Genomic DNA, 13,544 nt, shown 5'->3' with positions numbered 1-13,544 from the left:
CCTCTCCTTCCCTTTCCCTCTCGCCGAGGATAATTTTAAGGTGTTTTCAACGTGTCACGATATCATACTACTTACGAACTTCCGAACTCTTCCATCATTAATCCAACGGCAAATAATTGATGATGCCTACAGCGTGGATCCCTGGGACCCACATGAAGGTATCCTTTGTCTTCTTAACTTCATCTGGCCCGTTCATACCAGTTTTAGTGTAAGGTGGGCCTGTGGAATGGTCGGTTGGTCCACAACCCAAGTCCACGTGTTTGAGTGCCGCTGTAAAGTCTGCTGATGGCCGTTACAGATACGTGGAATTTGAGAACACGTGGCTTGGAAGCAAAGAATTTGGGGACGCGTCCTTTGAAAGAGATCAAGCAGGGAATGCTGCCTACCGTCGGATCTGTTGACCAAACTACTTGGTAAAGTTAGTTTCACGAGTTTGATACGTGCCACGTGTCCTATCGTCAGGTATTTCTATCAAGCATCATTGCAGCTGAGCTGCCTCGGGAGCACGCTTCAGACAAAGGTGGGCCCAGCAGTGCTTTTAAAGGAAAACTATGCCCTGGTACTTGGTAGTCCGCGTCGCGCTGGCTTTTTCTTTTTATATTCAAATAAAATCCTCTTCGCTTTTTTCTCTTTTTCCCTTTTCTGTAGCAGACCTGACTGAACAGTCAAGGCTCGGGATAAGCAGGACGAGTAGGAATCTGCTGCAAAGGAAGGAGTTCAAATCTGCCCCCACAATATCTCACAGTATATCACCGCCGTGTATTGGGAATATATCTTGATGATAATACGAGGAATGACGTGGGACGTTGTGGGGGCTGATTCGATCTCCAAGGGAGCATTACTATTCCTATCCCAATAGAACACTGCAGTCCCACATTGAGAATATCTCTTTGTCATTCATTGAAGATATTTCCGATGTACGGGTGTAATAGTGGTTGGGACGTTTTTGGTACTGTGTATTGATAGCTGATCTGAAGTCCAAACGCATGCTGGACGGAGATGGTGATGGACCCTTGGCTTTGGTCAGACATTAAACGGAATCGTTGACCCGGGGCGATTCTCCTGGAAAACAGAAGGGAGAGAAGGGAAAAAACAAAAAACGAAACCGTTCGAGTTTCGACAACCAGGTGAGACCGGATCTGTTCTTCACACAGGGCGCCTCACACCGTACACGCACATCCTACCCCCGTACTTATAAATTATCATTCATGGAAGATGTTCCCAATGCACGATGGATGTGTCTGTGAGGCGCCCATGTGTGAGGAGCAGATCCCTTTTCGGTTTAGACACGGTTCAACCAGTCGACTAATCATTGAAACCAGAAATATCCCAAAACTGCTTGGCTTATTTTAGCCGACCACCTAAAAAATAATATTGTAGGTCAGTATAAAAAAAGAGAGTATAAATTGCAAAACCTTGTATATTGTATATATTTGATTTTATCAAGGTTTTAAAAACAGACCTAAAAATAGAACTGTTCTGGCCATCGATTTTCGGGTCAGCGGTTCAACCGTTCGGGTCAAATGGTTCGAACGGTTTGAGCATCTTACCCATTAGATTAGAATACTAGGGTAAGATGCATACTATATAAGAGAAAATAAGGGTTGAAACTTGAAAGAAAACTATCGGCTGAACTGAAAGAGTTTAGAAGAAGAAGAAGAAGAAGAGGAGGAGGAGGGGGAGGACTTGTAGGCTTGCAGCGGTGACGGCAAACTACAGCGATGGCGTTCTCAGTCTCAGATCTCACTCTCTCCTTCTCTCTCACCTTCTCGTGCAAGAAAGACAGATTTGAGATTTTTCAGTCTTATATATGAGATTTCTCAATCTCTGAGATTTTTAAGATATGAGATTTCTCAGATCTAAGATCTGAGTAGCAAACCGTTCTCTGGGTCGAACGGTTTATCAGTCAAACCATCCGGGTCAACAGTTCATTGACTAATTCAACGGTTTTTGACCAAATGCCGAATTTGAGGTAAAACGGAATCAGTCACCTAAACGGTTTTCGGTTCAAACAGTCCGACCGTCTAGATCAACAAGAATTCAAAAACATTGGTATTTATATATTTTTCTAAATTAAGGCTCAATTTGGGAATAGTGAAAGTATAAGTATCTTCAGTGTAAAACCTTGTATGTGGTATTTGCCAAATCGTTCCTCTACGATTTGAAGAATTTGCCCAAATTGCATTTACACCTCTAGATATATAATATATAGTTATACAATTCCAAATGGATGACAACTGCTCTAGTTATCCTTTATGGGCATGGAATGTGCCGTTTCAATGTTTTAATTACTAATAGAGTATGGTCATGTCATAAGCTACGCATTAGTATAAGACTTATGGGAATAATAAAGTATATTTATTTACTTTAATGTATTAACTGAAAAGGCACAAGAGATCTCTATTAGGAAAAGTGTTTTCTAATATATATGCAAATAATAAGGAGATTCCCTGCATTACTTGCTTTTAGTTTGTTTTACTGCCTTGCAGCTGATTTAATGGTGGAACCTCTCACTGGTTAGCCATTCATTCCCCTAATTCACACATCAGATTCCCACATTGTGTTGAAAATTTACCCCATTGAGGTCACTAATCTATGGTTTGATTTTATTTTAATTTAAGGACAATCCGGGTTTTAATATTTTAATTCTAATCACACTTATCAACAAAGGTGTATTTTATCAAGATTACCAAGAACAAGTGGAAATCTAATTAAACACTGCAATTGGCTAGCTCTATTGGTAAGGTCTTTGGCTGGTTGTAGTGCAACAGAAACGGGATCGATTCCCACATTTGCTCTGTTGTTTAGTCCCATGAAACAGTATATAAAAAGAAGAAAGAAAGAAAGAAGTCATTATCAAAGTTTTTGGGCTATTTATACTCCAATAACCAGTTTTTCCAAACAAACTTTGGCTGTTGGGGTCCCACAGCCTGCACGGTTTAGGAGCTTTTTTCGCTTAATATGTTACCATGAGCGTAGGGTAAAAGAGTAATTGCATTCAATATTCTTTGGATAGGACTGGATGGATTGACATGTCATGCAGAAGAAGTTAGTCAACAGCTTAGGCTGTTTTGGCTCCCAACGGACAAAGTTTTCTCAATTTTCCCAACCAAGTAGGTTCCATCATCTCATAAACTATTTGAATCATCTACTACTGTTATTATATGCGTAAAGAAAAAAAAAAGGTGTTGATGAGGGCAGATTTGACCATCTAATGACATCATGACAGATGGCATCTCGAAACAACTGGACGACACCCAGACATCACCTAGGCAATGACTTGCCATAGCCAAAGTGATGGAATTCCAGATCGTGATCCAACTTCACCACCGACCTGGCGACCTAGACCACAACTTAGGCCGGCTAGCAGCACCTCGTCCAAGGCCGACATGTAGTACCTCGTCACAAGCCAAAGTGACATCGACGCGAGGAGAGACCTCCCTCGAGGGCTTGCCGACTTGATTGAGGTCTAGGTGGCGACTTGCGAGACGTGCTCGCCGACCAATTCTGCATGCACAACTCGTCACTACCGGGTCTCTTAGAAGTCGGCCCTCGTACCGAATGTTGTGGAGGAGACCGAGCAAAGCGCGGAGATTGGTCTATGTGTATAGCTACCTCCGTGGACTTTGGACCGGTTGGGCACAACCTCCTTGAGATCTCGGACACGATGCGTGAAGCCCATGCCAAGAAACACCTATATAAAGGCCTCACCTCCAACCTGACAAGGTAGAGAAAAAAGATGCGCAATTTAGCTCTCGCAGCTCTCTCACATTTAGCTCTCTTAAAAAATCTCAGATTCGCTAACTTAAGCATCAAAGTGCCCACCCTAGGTAAAACAACTCGAGCACTCTGACACTGTTTCTTTACAGGTCAACTTGACGAACTAGCCAACTCGGCATCCGAGCCACCTTCCAACAAGGAGCCGCCAAAAAAACCATCATTAGGTGTATTAACCAATGTTTTGAAAAACCAGACCGGACTAGTCGATTGAACCAGTTGAACCATGACCTGGCCCTGGCCAGTCCAAATATACCCCCAAAATCGGTATGTCAAAAGAACCGAGAATAAACGGTCACCCAATTGGTTCAACTAAGTCCTGGTTTTGTATAACTTGCTTGTTTTTTTTCATTTTCAGATTTAGTACAAAAAGACAAAAAATGTTAAATTGGGCCAAATAGGCCTTTAGGTCTAAATCCAATCGAATCCCAATTTTGAAAACCTCAAAACCATCGATCTATGATTGTTCAAAATGGTAAAACCTAACTTAATACCACCTAACTTGATCACCACCAATGCCCAGTGCCTCCATTACTCTTCTTCTTCTTCTTCTTCTTCTTCTTGCCGGTGGACTTTGTTCATTGCGCCCCTCCTCTCCAACTCTACTGGCCGGTTCCTCTTAAACTTGTTCATGGGCTGGGGCTAGGCAGGACTTTGTTTATGTATCAATAAAATACATTCAGGCTTGAGCCTGGTCTGACCATCGGGCCTAGGTCTTGAGCCTAAGCTTGACCCTCATATAAAACCAAAAAATTGAAAACATATTTTTTTCTTTTTTATTCAATAAAAGAGTATTTTATTTATATTAAAAACCTTCAAAACTCAAAAATAATAAACATCTCACTATTACTTGAAAAAAAAGAGAAGAAGAACAAAGGAAAAAATATTGTATATATATATATATATATTTTATTAAATAAAATATATATTTTTATTATTTAATATATAGTATCATGTTGGGCTCAGACTTAGGCCGGGCCGTGCCATTGGGCTACCCGGCCCATGAACAGGTCTTCCTTTCCTCCTCCTCCTCCACCTTCTTCTTCTTCTTCTTCTTCTTCAACTGATTTCTAAATTCCGAACCTGCAACATTTATTTTTCTTTATTCATTATTGATCAACTAGTTTACAGTTTACTTACACTTAAATTTTTAAATTTTTAATGCTTATTTTTTTTAATTGTTGAACTTGATTATTTAATTACTCATGAAATTCCAACTTGATTTTTGCTTCAAGTTTGGAAATTGAACATTCGTTCAGGCTTTCACTTCAATCTACCAAGTGGAGTCTCCAACTAGTTGTTCAATCTTGCAGGTTAACTTGCCTAATTGTCTAAGCCCTTTCAAAAAACTGAAAATTGAAATTGAATTTAGAATTGTGATTTGTGATACTGATAATGCAATACTAAAATAGCCGAAAATTAAAATCAGTTTTACTTTATCATGTATGCATTATATTTATTTTTTTATTACATCAGCACGGTTTGACCTCTGATTCAACCCCCATCGGACCTCTCACCCGTGAACCTCTATCTTTTTTCAGGTCAATGCCTGGTCCGATTCTCCGAACATTAGTATTAACTATTAAGGTGCTGGGCAATGATGATTGTCTTGGTTGTTGCATTTAAACAGCTTGCAATGTCAGCAGTTTACTGGGCAAAATTTATGTTCGTTGACGACTCTTTTATGCAGGAAAAAAAATACGTTGATGCATGAAAGAACAAAACCTTTATTTGGTTATCATTTTCTAATTGCAATAAAATTTTTAATTAAAAACTACAACACTTTAAACGCCTAGCCAGCTTTTATCATCACTCATTTGGGAAGCATGTATTGTTGATTATGTTCAAATGCAACTGTGAAAAGAGAGCTGGGACAAGCTGTATATGTTGTGGCTGTGTAAACGAATAGGAGAATGATGGTTCAGTCCATGGTCAGAATTTTTAGGCCCAAAGTACAGTTGGGGTGGGTGTTAATTTAGAATTGATATCAATTCATGGGCGTGCATTAGCGTATAGAGTGGGTTTTTTTTTGACATTTTAAATGTTTATAACTCTGCAGTAGAAATTAAAAATCTGCATTAGGCCTGTCCGTATTTCTCCAGAATAACAATATGGAAATATTTATATTTATACTCTTGAAAGAAGTACAAATACAAATATATACGATGTGAATACATATAAAATAATACAAAATATAAGATTTTACACTCTACAAATTTATATTTATACTCTTTCCAAACTGAGCCTACTCTACAGTCTCCGTAATGAACAATTATTTTTTCTACTTTTATGGTGCCATTTTGATCAAATAGATTAACTATAGAATGAGTATTTGGTAGGAGTCAGAATCATTAATTCCATGAATGATTGATTTTGATCAGGCATTTGGGAATTACTTATTAATGGTGACATGGTATTTCTCATGTATTACTTATTAGGGTGCTTGCACATTACTTAGTGGCATCCATCATTACTGTCATGTCTGAAATAAATTTGCACTGCAATCAAATGCAGCCTAAAGCTCAGTTTGGAAGGAGTATAAATACAAATATATATTATATAAATACATATAAAATACAAGATTTTGCACTCTACATATTTGTATTTTTACTTCTTCCAATTTGAAAAGAGTACAAACACAGATATATATAATATAAAGACATACAAAATACAAGATTTTTGCACCTTACATATCTATATTTGTATTCCTTCCAAACTAAGTCTCGGTTTGAAAGGCTCAAGAGTACAAAATACAAATATGTACAGGACATATATATACAAAATTGTACAAAATATAAGATTTTGTTCTCTGCATATTTGTATTTGCACTCCTTCCAAACTGAGATAAGGCCCGGTTTATTTACAGTACAATTTCCATTTGCACAAATGCACATTTTCCTTTACTTTTGGTTTACATTTTACCTTAATTTATTTGTTTGCAGTGCAGATGATAAAATCTGGAGTAAAAGTAAAATAAAATCCAAATTAAAATCGAAGCAAAATTTGCATTTTTCTAATTTGCACTCTCATACATTTATACTAATACAAATAGAATTGTATCACAACAAATGGATCCACAGCAAATACAACTTTTCAAAGTGATTTGACACTAATATGGGACAAGATAAGAAAACAAAATCAGAAAATCCATTCCTCTTGACAAAGATCATCCAAATAATTGGGTTTTTATTTGTCTAACAAAGAGCGGGAGATGTTCACAAATCACGGAGGGAATTGGAATCACCTGCCAACAAATAACGTTCCAACACTCTCCCAAACATGCATGATCTGACATTGTACATCTTATCATGAGATTAGGACCCATCATGTATGAATATGTGGTGCCCAATCGATTATGTTGAAAGGGTGTTAGAAGGTCTTTTGTTGGCAGGCGATTCGGAGGGAGTGGGTTGTGGGGCATGCTCTTTGGGGAGCCCATTCTGTCTCAACTTATATGTATGGGCATGGTTGAACATTTGTTGAAATTTGAAGAGGCTCAGCAGGAGGGCTTGGGCTCAATGCAGGGTAAATCCTTCAATTAGTAAACCCAATTCCACCACTACAAAAAGTAGAACCCCATTTGGATAAGTTTTTGCTTTTAAGCTGTGGGTTGTGAAAAATAAAACTGAGACAAAAAGAGTTTCGGTCATTTGGTAAGAATTGTATTTAAAAACATTATGATCTCAAATCAAAAACACCTTTGAGCACAAATTCTGATGCTTATCCAAAACCAATTGGTGTTTAGAATTAAATAAAAGGGATCATAGTGATGCTTTATTGGGCATTCACAGAAATTTTGCTTCAAGCTCCGGACCACCACCCTAAGGGTGTCAATTGACCAGTTTCGGATTGGACCCCATCTAATCCAAAATTAATTTGGACAGATTAGACGGACAAATAAGATATATTAGATTGGATCAATCCGGTCCAAAATATTTATTAGATCGAATTGGACCTGGTCCATCAATAATCAATTTATATTGGATTAGGTTGGATTAAGCCAATATCTAGACCATTAATATAAAATAAGAATATAGGTGTCAATGGACTGAATTTGAGTTAAAACCAATCTAAATCAAAATGAATTTGAATAGATTGAATAATACAGACATTGAAGTAGATTAGTCCAAAATAATCCAAAATATTTATTGGATTGGATTGGACCTGATCTATTTATTGTAGACTCATATTAGACTGGATCGGATTGAACCAAATCCAGTCCAATTGATACCTCTGCCTCACCTCAACCCCCCCCAAGGAGAAGAATATTTTGTTTATTTATTATGTTGATTGTACTTGAAGAAAACCTTGACTAATTCATCCAAAATGCAGCAATCAGGTGTCACTTTTCTCCGTAATTCTTTTTCCTTTAAATGCCCATTATCCATTTCTTTATTCCTTGGTTATTATAATTTTCTAAGATGCTTTTAAACTAGTGGGTTGGACAAATAAGTATTAGACAAGATTGTTTTGATTCATCGCTGGATCTTCGACTTGAGCTTAGATTATGGATTCTGAATCAGTCTTGAGTATTACAATATCATAATTTTCTAAGATTGTTTAGATTGTTTTGATTCATCGCTGAATCAGTTTTGTTTATTAATTTATATCATACATAGTTAATCATTAATTCGATTGTTACGCTAAGTATATTCCCTCTCTCAAATATAAAAGAAAATATCAAACATTATTTCCTTATCTAATGTCGCCTATTTTGACCTAGTGCCTAGTGCTTCACGGAGATATTTGGTGGATAATGAATTTTTCATTGGTTACGTGTACGGCTAGGATAAGGCGGTTCAAGTGTAGGAGATCCAGAATTGGGATGGACACCACCCACAGCACAATTCAACCGTGTATTGGGAATATCTCTCCATGACAAGTATAGGAGATGCTCTTATTCATAATCTGAATTCTGAGATCTATGGTGCTTTTAAGTGCCCGTTTAAGAGGGTTGAGACACAGCGACTTTTGATTTTCTGAGGTGGATCCTAAATGAACAGCATATAAGCTATGTTTAATGAACAATTTAACTAGTGTTTGGAACGATGCCCTTTCTTAAAAAAATGGCACCACATCAGTTTCATGCCTGAAATTTGTTTTTTCCGACAACGCTTGATGTTTGGTTATATATTTTTCTGAAAAACATTTTCTCAGATCGTACCTTGAAAATCGGGTAAGGTGTGGTATGAGAAAACATCCTATTTAGTGTTTTTTTTTTTTTTTACTGTTACAAGTAACAACATGCTAGCATGGCATTGGAAAACGCATAGGCAGCAACAACAATAATGGTACCAAATAGAAGAAAAAAAAACATTTTCTATGAAAATGACATGCCAAGACAGTACTGTTTTCTCGAAAAACACCTCTTAAGAAACAACATTAGTTCCAACCACCGCTGTATACAGAATCCTCAATTATTTTTAGTGTTGTATGCTTTAGTCTCTTTGCAAGGATCAAAGTATCGATATACTCGATATTTGTTATATCAATATACTTGATATCATCAAAATTGTTGTATTTTTTTTAATTTTAAATGAATGAGAAAGGAATGTCTTTTATTCCAAAGCTTTCAAAGCCACCAACCCTATTTGTATCAGTGTATTTATGCATATTTCATGGCCACTGATACAGATATAATATGGGTGTATCATATTAATATTTGGATCATTGCCTTTTGAGTAACTTTCCGAAATCCAGAGTATTTCAGAGAAACTTAACCAGCTTAACTGAATCATTATTTCAGCCCTCTCAAACGGGCCATAAGCCCAATCCTTCCCACATCACTCATGAGCAACGGCTGTTGAGAGAAATACATCAGGCCAGTTTTGACCAAAACCATCTGGCCTCATGGAAGATATGAATTCACCTGACCAGTGAATGCAAACTGTTTTAATACCACTTTTGACTTTAGAGAGAAAATAAAATGAAAATTTTCGTTTAATGTTTAGGTTGGTCAGTTTGGAGGCAAGAAAATCAAGCATGGAAAGTGGTCTGGAGACTCTTATAAATTTGTGAACACTTCTAAAAAAAAAAAAAACATTCAAACCCAAACCAACAACATCCACGCTTTCGTACTGTTGTTGAAAGGCTTAGAGCGAGGAAGGAAAATGGAGAGAAATGGTTGAATTGAAACCGTTCAATAATGGTACCGGTAGGTATAAAAGTGAAAAAGGGAGTGGATACTTGGTGCGTGGAATTGATTTATCAATTTTTTTTGATTAACCATTTTTCTATTATTAAAATTTGAAATCATAAAAGTCTTATAACCCATAGGTATGTATTGCAATACTCTAATGACCCACCAATTATAGATGAAATTTCATTGGAAGTCTCTGATTTAAGGATACATTTCGTTTATGGGAAGATTTTGGTGGGATGAGAAAGGATGGAAAGGTATGGGATGGGAAAAGCTCATTTTTAACCTTATTCTTTCTAGTTTTCCCAGTTATCCATCTCAATGTTTACATTACCACCACTTATTTTTGAACATGTTGTCTTGGCTTCCCAACGTTGCTTCATACAACATTGCTCATATTACAAAACTTTCCTTTTTAATTGAAGTGGTATACTCTTTATCATATAAGACTCCAAGGCACCCCTCTATCTTGTCCATCCTGCTCTTATATTTGTATATGCTATGTCTGAATCTTGTATAAGCGACCATGCAACACCATATATTGCATGATAACTTGTACATCACTCCGGATCTAGTGCATTTGAATAAGTGACTTTTCTTCAAGTCCAGTTCAAATGTTACCATGTAAAAAGTGATTAACCAGCAACCGTCTCTTATTCTATGCTTCTTTCTTCTTTTTTCTCTTTCCTATTTTACTTTTTGCTGTTAAAAACAGAAAGCATAAAAAAAAGTCAGATAACCAGTTCTAACTCGACTTAGAACCTTTAAATTTCCCAATTTCCTTCCATATTCTCCAAACCACCACCACCATCATCTATTTCAATGATTGTCTAGATTTCTAATCAGAAGTCCATTGTAGCTCAAACCAAATCCATGCTTCCTAGGGTAAGGAGACAATAGAGGAGAAATCAGGAGAGGTTGTCACCTAGAAGAGATATACACGTTAAGGACAAGAGAGTACAAGCAATGCAGAGGAGAAACTAGAGGAGACCAACAAGATTTGTGACATGGAATAGAAAAGCAGAGAAGAAACTTTGTGGTAGCTCCCATCTTGTTGAAGCACTCTCCCCATTCCCACATATCTCCTTTTCAAAATGATTGTATTGAAACCTTTGCTATGAAAACCAGAACCAAAGATAAGGACAAATTGTGATGGTATGCAGAAACAAAAAATATATATATATATATATATATATATAAGCAACAAAGAAAGAAAAGCTTGTAAGTAAATGCTTGCATTATGTATGAGAAAGGATTTTCCTTTTCTGAAATCCTACATGAACTGCTGCGGCTTCAGTTCGGAAAGCACTAAATCTGGGCTCAAAGGAAAACCCCTTCTAGTTCAAAAGCACTAAATCTGGACTCTTTCTAGATGTACTCTATAATTAAAACTTTTAAAACATACAAAATGGTATGTTTTAACAGATTATACTACAAAAGAACTGTACATTTAAGATATTTAATTACATTTGACAAGAAATAAGTCTTGAGAAATGATATTTAACTTCAAAAACTAGATATAGAACTATGATATAAGCATGCACCATTCCACGATACAATGGCATCCTCCTAAACATATATATCAAATTGCATTGCCAATCACCAAAGCCAACAACAACAGCCATAGGAGGTTCAATAAACATTCTCCGTAACAAATAATCCACATCTTGAAATTAGAGATGGTATCCTCGAGGTCATCTCTGCACTAGAAACATATGGCTGACTATAGCTCATCAATCCACGATCCACAAGCGCCCACCCCAACCAACATTTTTAAACAGACAACACACACTCAAAAAAAAAAAAAAACAAAAAACAAAAAACAAATAGAACAACCAATAATTTTTTCCAATTTCAAAACCCACTTTGACAGTTCAATTCTCTATAAATCCTTTGTTATAAATCATTACTTACCAACTACTCTCACAGTATTAACAGTTTAGCTAAATACACCATTCATTCTTTATGGATTCAAATTTCTTAATAGTTTTAAACTTGGAAAAGAAATGTATCACCTAGATAGACATGTGAAGTTAGATGGCTAAGGAACAAAAAACTAATATAAATGTTTTCTAACATGCATTTATAGTAGTTAATAACTTGCTAGATATTTGATGATTATCAAATTCCTATGGATGCGCGAGGAAAGAATTCAAGGATGGTTAAATGTAAAAAAAAAAAAATGGTTTTAAGTGTTGTTTTTTATTCTTAGACCATGGAGTGTCTGAAGCTTGGAAAAGATATAGATTGGATGCCTTGAACTGTTAAATTTTCTAGAGATAATTTTAGCTAGCTTTTAACAGTTTTTTCTAATCAAACCTTTCAAAATGCACATTGTTTTCTATGTTGTCTCTTGGTTGCACCTGGGAAAAACCACCAAGATTAGAGCATGGGTTAATCCCTATAAGTATGGAAACCTTGATAGAAAAGTTTGATTAGTCTAATAAGAAGATTGAATATGAATCTTTGAATTTGCAATTCACTTTCAAATCGAACTTTTGGATTTGATTCTTTGTAAACTTCATGTTTGACCTTTTAATGCTAGACTTGTGCAAAAAGTAAGCAAAACCTAGTCTAACAAAGGGTGTTAAAAGACACTAAAAACTAGGGATTGGGGCGATAAATGTTAAGAAGATGTTTGGGACTTTAATGATAAAGGAATTATGTGGCACGAAATGGACCATTTGTTTCTTTCTGGGTGATGCAAACTTCACCTCTCGGCTTACCTCTTTGTTATATAGATATAGATTAGAAATAGTGGAGCCTCAGTAGAACAATACATGAATTTGGCTCAGATTTAGTATGATTTATGTGGTATCGAATCAATCCAAAAGAAAACCCTAATCAATGTCACGTGCAATCACATGTGAACGGTTTTAAGGAGAAAATTGGGTTTAAAGAAGTTACAACAATCACGTGCAGATGGAATGTGACAGTTTTGATACAATTACTCAATTGTTAGAATGTAAATGCATTTTAAAGGATTTGGCAAACAGTCGGGTGTACAAGTCGATTTCCTAAAACTTAGGAATAATTTAAGCCCATTTGGTGGAACCGAAGCCTGTATTCTCTAGACAGTGGCTGGTTAAATATCAACTCTTTTAACATGAAAATTGAGTAATTAATAGTGGTAAATATCATAGTTGGTAATGTTCCGATCAGTTCTTTTCATACTCGAACCTAATACAAAACCAAAATCCTTGTCGGGTCATGTGCCAAATCTTTTGAGAATTATATTCATGTGTGGGCCTGCTGTTTGTTTCTCTTCAACACTCCTCTTAAGAGGAATCTTAAGACACCAGTCCTCTCTTGTTACTTATTATTTTGCAGTGCGATCCCATTTCCATGTTTGTAAACAAATTGACTATTGAGTGCAAATTCTGATTTATTTTAGTTTTGAGTTTCAACATGGGTTAGATTGTTTACAGTATGAATTAAGTAAAATAAAAGATGAAGCAAAGTAAAGACTAAGACAGAAATAGACCAGATTGCACTCAAATGAAACTACAGTGAGAACAAATGGAGTGTCAAGAAAATGCAATATCAACGTCCACCAATATTTTGACAATTTGCTGGAGTTCATCAGTCTCACACTCAAATCGATAATTGATACCACTTAAACTCGCCA

This window comes from Nelumbo nucifera, chromosome 8 (genome assembly GCF_055504915.1).
Source record: "Nelumbo nucifera cultivar China Antique chromosome 8, China Antique-T2T, whole genome shotgun sequence".
Classification (NCBI taxonomy): domain Eukaryota; kingdom Viridiplantae; phylum Streptophyta; class Magnoliopsida; order Proteales; family Nelumbonaceae; genus Nelumbo; species Nelumbo nucifera.
The sequence above is the reverse complement of the archived record's forward strand: the minus strand, read 5'-3'. Positions refer to the sequence as shown.